Below are 8,637 nucleotides of genomic sequence, written 5' to 3'. Positions count from 1 at the left end.
AGATTTGAACCTGCGCTATCTCTAACTCAGACCCAAAATCCAATGACCGCTTGGCCATCGGCACTCCCGAGTAATTATAGATATAGTATATATCAATAATTCCGAGTACATATTGATATTATTGATGATGTAATTATTAATATAAATGTATTATTAATTACATCGATATGTTTTATAAAGGCTGTGTTTAAGTGGTAACTCTTTATTTTATCGACTTTACTCCAGACTACCACGGATAATTGTGAAGGAGCAAGTACTTTGGTTTGATTAAGTGAATATAACCGTCAGCTATCTTGGATCATCTACATTGGAATTAGATGATTTTTGTTTTATAAAGAAAGGTGGAGTTGTCTTACATAATATAAATACATTTGTTAAAACTGAGCAGGATTTCATAGATCACAACTCATTTCATAATATCATTATTCTTCTTTTGGAACCATATTGAAACATTTAGATATAATAAAATTGTTAGCACATTTACGCTTTGTGAGTACGGATATAAAAATAATTATGACTTTTTTTTAACTCACCTTTAGTTAAGCAAGTGTTCTTATGGTCTTCAACCTCTTAACTGATGTCTATCTGACCATTTATTATCCTGTCCAGAAAAGATAATTCTTACGGATTTACAATTCTTTATATAATTTTAAAACATATCTATTAAAACCATCTATTATTCAATTTGAATTTTGTTTATTTTAACGACTTTTTTGTTTCCTCTTAAGAAAAACCTTTTTCTAACTCAGATATGAAGAAAAAATTAACTAGCAACAATTCTCATATATGTTTAACTGATCAATATATTTTAAAACGCATTTGTGACATCGTGATCAATTGTAAACAGTAGATCGAAAGCATGTACTACAACTAAACGCTTATAAAAACACTGGTTTCATTCATTCCAATAACAGCCTAATATGGCAGGCAAAAATATTAACATACTCGTATAGTGATAGTGTAGGGATATGTAAAGAAATAGGTAATGGGAAGGAGCATTTGAAACAAACTGGTATAGGTGAATATTAGCACATAAATTTAATAGCTACATAAAAAAAGTAATTATTAATTTATTTCATATTGCCTTGTACAGCTTGGAAAGATAACATTAGAGAGCAAGCTTTTTTCTAGGTTCTAGTGAATATAATTCGTAGCATTAGTTTTAACAACAGATACTTACATGCTTTTTGATTTAATGTAAGTTTCGTGAAAAGAATGTTACCAAATATCACATACTTACCGAATTCTATTCAATATTGATTAAATATTGACAAAATCACGATTTTTATGTTCTAGTAATATTGAATTCAAGAATCAAATAAACCAGAATTACGTTATCTATTAAACATCTTTCTGAACAGTTTGAAGCTCTTAGTGTTAGGTAAATAACTTAAACTTGACCTAAATGATTTATAGGCCGTAACAACAATTTTCAAATACCTCAGGTTTGATGTAACGAACGTGTTATGCATTAACTGAATGATCCTCCTGGCAGCAAAGCGAGATCAGCGTTATGGCAATGCTTTTCATCTCGGAGCCAGTTTGAAACAAATGTTTACTTTCTGCCAGACATTGTAAAACCATTACTGTATAGAATGGATCGATCTTTCAGAGATTCGTCAATGTACGCACTTATCGATCTAATTTGACAAAGAATAACTTACACTAAGATTTGTTCATACAAGCATTTATGTATAAAATTATGTAATATACACACACACACACACACACACACACACACACACACACACACACACACACATATATATATATATATATATATATTAAAAAGAAAAATAATATATTTATATTGTTTTACTGATTCGTGTATAACATACACCAAAAAACGTTGTTGGTTTGAAAATTATTATTTTTAATTGATGAACGGTGATTCATCGTCTGCGTTTATTCTATCCGTCCAACCACGGAGTATGTGAAAACAAACAGAAGAGTTTCCTACATATTTTTTTCCGCTAGGTCAACTCGTTTCACACATGTCGTACGTACGGTCAAAAAAAAAATTAAAGACATTATAAATTTATTATTGTATGATTTTGAAGGAATGGAAAATTAAAATTGAATTTAGGCTACTTCTTTACTAATGGGTTTTTGATGCATTTCTCTTTATAGAGTATGATATGGAAGCACTAAAATGCAATTAGTTTTATCTTAATTTATTACTTAAGATTTTTATCTCGTATTGTATTTTGCTCATTAAATGTTGTATTTTATTATGCATATAGTTTTTCCCTCATTTTATACAGGTGAAATATGTTCTAGAACTCATGATTTTACTCTTTCTTTTGTTTGCACACCTTAAGTTTTGATTTAGTTTAACATTGCATATAATAGCATTCAATTCAAATTTTGTTACGAATAAATTGTATTATTATTATTTTCCTAATGTTGTATATTTTTATATATTGATTAAACTAATAATAAAACTTGTATTTCTGTGTTTTACAAGTATTTTGTCTTTATTAGAATGACGTGAAAATGAATTTATGTTTTAAAGGAGTGTTAATATTTTTATTAGTAATCTAATTTTCATTGATGTATAGTACACTAATAATTGACCGTGTGGTATAACCATTAGAATATCAATATCAAGATTTACTTACTTAATGGTGAGGGAAAATTGTTTTATAGCTGACAGAATGTCAACCGTCTAAATAATATATTATCTATATACATTTAAATTAATCATACAATGAAATTTTACTTTTGAAATTTATAATCACTAATTACTTCTTCTGACCTCACTGGCCATGAGGTAAGAAAGTGAACCACATACTGATGTATACATAAAAAGTATATATGATATTAAATAAGGAAGCACGAAGTAAAACAAATCAACCAAAAAGGCAGTATTGGAAAGTAACGATAAAATCCACTTCAACGAATGGTTGTTCGAAGTAAGAGTGACAGAATATGTGAGCAGTTAGAAAGAGCTTAGAGCTGTTTTTATTCCCCGTGGTGTGCGAGTGTTCAAAATCTCAACTATAAATAGAATAACACATTTCTCGTTACTGTTATCATTACATTGGGTAATATAATGTAGTTTCTGTTTTACTGTTTGTATAGAATAAAATTTCGATTTATAAAGCGATTTAATAATCCAAAACTTAAATAAGAGCACTAACACTATCAAACCATATTAGTAAGATAAAACCAAGTGATGAAAAAGACCTAGTTGTAAATATACTACATCAATCTGGATTTAGGTATGTATAGAACTATACACTCAGTAATGCAGCCGTATTGCCGTTGAATATGTTAAACCGCCTATTTCCAATAATGTTTAATTTACACAAATATGGAGTGTCCTTATGTTATCCTTGCTTTTTCTCCTTTTTGTTTAGAATAATAAGTAGTTACTTTGTTTATGCACTCATGCCATGGCACTGGAGTGTATATGGATCACTTTTCAAACTTTTTCTATTCTATGTTATTATTGAGAGCGTTTCTTAACGCTAACTTTGTATGGTAAAATAATAAATTACTTTATTTACGAATATCCTAAGCGATGTACTTCAGCAAAACAAACTTTCAAGTAACAGGAGCTTCGCCCTCTTACACGTATAGCAGGTTCGACAAAATTTCACAAGGTATGATAATAATAAGGAAATTTTTTTAATCTACACTTTTTGACATAGTTTATTGAAATTCGTTCTATAATTTAACAAGCCAATACTTTAGGCGCTATGTATTGTAAGCATCGGTATATATTGAGAGGTTTTACGCATAAAATCGTGATAAGTTTAATTGGATAACCAGTAAAATATTTATATATACGAATTGCAGAAAGCTCAAATTCTTACGTATATAAGGATAGGGCGAAAACACATTATTTTTATTGGACATTACAATGCCACCATATATAAACGCATTTCAGTAAATTTTCTCGTTTTTCCCTGAGTTTGGATTAACTGAAGGTAAAACAAATCAAATTCTATGTTATTATTGAAATTGTTTTAAAGTATCAGTACTGCTTGTCTAATCCGTTCAATTGCCCCAAGAGTATACAGTAGCAATAAAATTGCATAAATATTACATCACGATGAAATTTGTATATGAATCAGAGTATGTTCCTTTTAATAGAAGATATCGTAAGGAATCTTACTACACTGAGATTCATTAAGTAGAATGAGAAATTATATTAAATTTTGCATTGCTTAAACTTTGCAAGTAATCTTTTAAAAGTAATACAAGAAAAGTAAAATGAATTATTTTAAGGGATACGTTAGTACAATTTATCTAGCAAAAACTGGAATAAAATAAAAATAAACACGATTTTGTTATGCAACTAAGCTCTTTCGCAATGTATATTATATTTATATGTATTGCCTTACTCCTAATATTTGACATTTAATAAATAAGAACGACGTTCCTTTTCCATGACTACTAAACGACCCAACCAGTAATAAAATAAGAGGCTATGAAATAAATGTCATTGTAAAACATTTCCATACAATGTAAACTTCAGGAATAAATCCTACCATTATCAACTATAGTCATTAGTAGAATTTGTAGTAAATTAAAACTAAACAATAGATAAGAATTAATCTTCTTGCTAAAACAGCTTTAAAATGTATTTAAAAAGTAAATGCTTTCCGTTCTTCAGTTTGCTATACAAATCGAAAAATTCATTTTTTTAAATAAAGCTATTTTGAAGTAATATGATTTTTTTTTACTTTAGAAACAACAAAATAATTTGCGTGAATAGTCTACAGTATAGTGGTATTGGTCTTCAAGATATCAAAGTTACTGTTGAACATATACGCCAAATAAGTTCTAAGATTGTTAAAAATGTAAACAAACTCCTGAAAACAATAATTTCAACCTAGAAATTGAAAACACTAACATAGATCCTGAATGTGATAGGTCGGTTGTAAAATTTTTAACCTGACAAAATTATTTTTGTCCTAAAGGTAAGATAAGATAAAGCTATATGTCTGTTACTATGAGTTATGTAAAATTCAATTTAAAAAATACTGTTTTTTTTAAATAAATATATCGTGTAATAATATGAGTAAAGAACGAGTTTCTTATGAAAATAATTTAATATTCAATGCACAAATTAACAAAAGGAAATCAAAATACAATATAACTTGATTTACTTAGTTAACAATTAAATTATTTAACACAGCACACTATGAATAACAATGTTACTACAGTTCGAGGTGACAGTGTAAGATCTATTGGCACGTAGGGGGAGGAAATAATCATAGTGAAGTTTATAGTAGAAAAATGCATTTTTTGTTACGTATACAGAGAGTTAAGTATATTTTTGCAGTTATTATAAGATATTTACACGAAATTGTAATATTATCCCTGGATCCTACTACAATGTGGCTTGTTGTACGCTACTTCACACACTTGCTTACATCTCGATAATTTACTGGCAGGCTGGTTGCGTCAAACGGAATTGTAACGTTACCCGTGGATCCCAATACGATGTGGGTTGTTGTACACTACTTCACACAGACTCGGAAAATCTATCAATAATTTACTGTCAGAGTAGTATTGTCAAACGGAATTGTAATGTTATCCATAAATCCTAATAAGATGTGGCTTTTTATACACTAATTCCCACAGATAAAGTAAACCTCTCAATAATTTACAGGCAAGCTGGTTGCGTCATACGGAATTGTATTGTTATCTATGAATCCCAATACGATTTGCCTTGTATTTTACTTTACACAGACAGGGCATATCTCTCAAAAATTTACAGGCAGGTTGGTAGTGTAATATGGAATTGTAATGTTACCAGTGGATCCCAATACGATGAGGATAGTTATATTCTACTTTACACAGACATAGCATAACTCTAGATAATTAAATGGGAGCTAGACGTGTGACACGGAATTGTAATGTTACCTGTGAATCCCAATACGATGTGGACAGTTATAGTCTACTTTACACAGACATGACATATCTCTTGATAATTTACTGGCATGAGGACGTGGCACACAGAATTGTAATGTTCTATATACAATTTTTTTTAAATTTATATTGTGTTAATTTTATTTTTTTCAGACAAAATTTATTTGTGTCAAATTTTTAGCCAGTAACACATATTATATCCATGACAAACTCTTTTTTACGAGAGACTATTATGAAATTGAATCGTAATAAGTAAGTATATATCCATGGAAACACAAAAAGGATATTTCTCACTGTTATTAATTTCCAATGATACCATGTGTAATTTTATACATATTAACGATAAAAGTGGTTGTTCTTGACTTTCTCTCTCGCTAACTCTAGTTTTGTAAGGAATCAAAGTAGGAAGGACCAACCATACTTTATTACAAGTGGTTTTCAGTTGAATAGACTGTTGTAAATACAAACATTGCAGTAAAGGAAGAGGAAATTACTTTAAAGTCCCTCTCTTTTGAACCTAAAGCTCTAAAAAATCGTTCTTCCTTTACTAAAACTAAGTTAAATATTGAAACATCATTAATAATGTCTAGAACTATTTTTTAAATCAAGATTCTGCTTATACAACACAGGAATAAAAATTGATATTTGAGAGTTTTATCGTACACAATATACAACAAATAACAATATTGTCGTGTTTTATATATAGACAATTATATATATATATATATATATATATATACTAGCAGACCCGACAGACGTTGTCCTGTGCACACGTCTTTTAATTCGAAAATTTTAAACTTTGATTAATCTGTAACAATATGGGCTGTTTTGATATGAAAATGTCTATTAAAAATGTATTACAATATCTAACTGCATTACATGTACATTAAATCACACTTCGACCAACCGATAGTGTGTGAGTATAACATGAGTGATGTAAAATGTAGAGGATGTTTTTAAAATGAAAACTTACTTAATCTGAGGGTAAAAAAGTTGGAAACAAACTATTTTATAACAGGTATATTTTATAATTTACAACTTCATTTATCGTAACCATTGAATGTATAATATTTTTTGTTAATACCTTCAGGAGTATACACAAACAAATTAGATGATTTTCCGATAGGGCTGAAGTATAATAAGTGGCCTCCATCACAATCGAATTATTGATATTTCTGAATAGCCTATCTAAACTACTATCTGAATTAGGTTATAGTTATGTAAAGGCTGAAGTATAATAAGCGGCCACCATCACAATCGAATCTTGATTTTTTCAGATTAGTCTATCTAAACTACCGAATTTCATTATAGTTATTTTAAAATTACAGTATGTAATCGGTGTACTGGCCAACAGGGAATTTTAATTTATCTAAAATACTAAATAAGTATTCCGAAATAGGGCTGAAGTATAATAAGTGGCCACCATCACAATCGAATAAAAGATATTCTGAATAGCCTATCTAAACTACTAAAATGACGAACCGAATTAGATTCTAGTTATTTAAAGGCCGAATTGTAATAAGCGTCCAACATCGCAATCAAGTTATCGATATTTCTAATTAGCCTATCTAAATTAACTAACGAATTTTCATTATCTTTATATTTATATCTCTTGTGTGCGTGTGTATGGAGCTGAAACTCCTCCTAAACGGGTGGAACACCTTGGAATTTTTTTACATTGGATCCAGAAGAATGCGCTACGATCACAGTTTTCAAATGTTTTCTATTTTAATTCCAGTTTTACTGACAGTTTGTGCTGCTTTCAAATATGTGTGTTGTTTTGTAAACATCGTGTAATTATTGTATGAGTGCTAATTGTAATATTACATTAATAGAGATTGAAGAGGTTTGAAGTACATAAAAAAACTATAGTTATATTTTATTGAAGTTATTGAACTAATTTTGAAAATTTATTGAACGAAGTGAGTATATTGGTCGCATAACCTAAGTAGCATACAAATCAAAAGGTTGTGTTTTCTATGTGCGAACAACTATTGTTAACAGTTTGGTCACATAAGTTAAAAATAAGTAGCATACAAATCACATGATTGAATAACTATTTTTAATGGTGTAGGAATTGCCTTTAAATTAAATTCTGTTGGCTAATCAGAAATATCAATAATTTGATTGTGATGGTGGCCACTTTATTATACTTCAGCTCTATAGGGAATACTTATTTAGTATTTTAGATAAATGAAATTCTGATAGCCAGTCCCGACACTATAACTGTAATTTTAAATAAGAATGATGTAATTCTGTAGTTTAGATGGACTAATCAGAAATATCAATAGTTCAATTGTAATCGTGGCCGCTTATTATACTTCAGCCTTTAAATAACTATTTCGAGTCAAGTTCCGATACTAAACTGTAATTTTAAATAACTATAATGAAATTTGGTAGTTTAGATATGCTAATTAAAAATATCAATAATTCGACTGTGATGGTGGCCCGCTTATTATACTTCAGCCTTTACATAACTATAATCTAATTCGGATAGTAGTTTAGATAGGCTATTTTATTTTTTCAGAAATCAAAATAATTCGATTGTGATGGAGGCCACTTATTATACTTCAACCCTATCGGAAAACCATCTAATTTGTTTGTGTATACCCCTGAAGGATTAACAAAAAATATTGTACATTCAATGGCATTATGATAAATTAAGTTGTAAATTGAAAAAATATACGTTATAAAATTAGTTATTTAAAATTACAGTATAGACTAGTATCGGAAACTGGAAAATTAGAATTT

The sequence above is a fragment of the Homalodisca vitripennis genome, chromosome 2 (genome assembly GCF_021130785.1).
Source record: "Homalodisca vitripennis isolate AUS2020 chromosome 2, UT_GWSS_2.1, whole genome shotgun sequence".
Taxonomy (NCBI): domain Eukaryota; kingdom Metazoa; phylum Arthropoda; class Insecta; order Hemiptera; family Cicadellidae; genus Homalodisca; species Homalodisca vitripennis.
The sequence above is the reverse complement of the archived record's forward strand: the minus strand, read 5'-3'. Positions refer to the sequence as shown.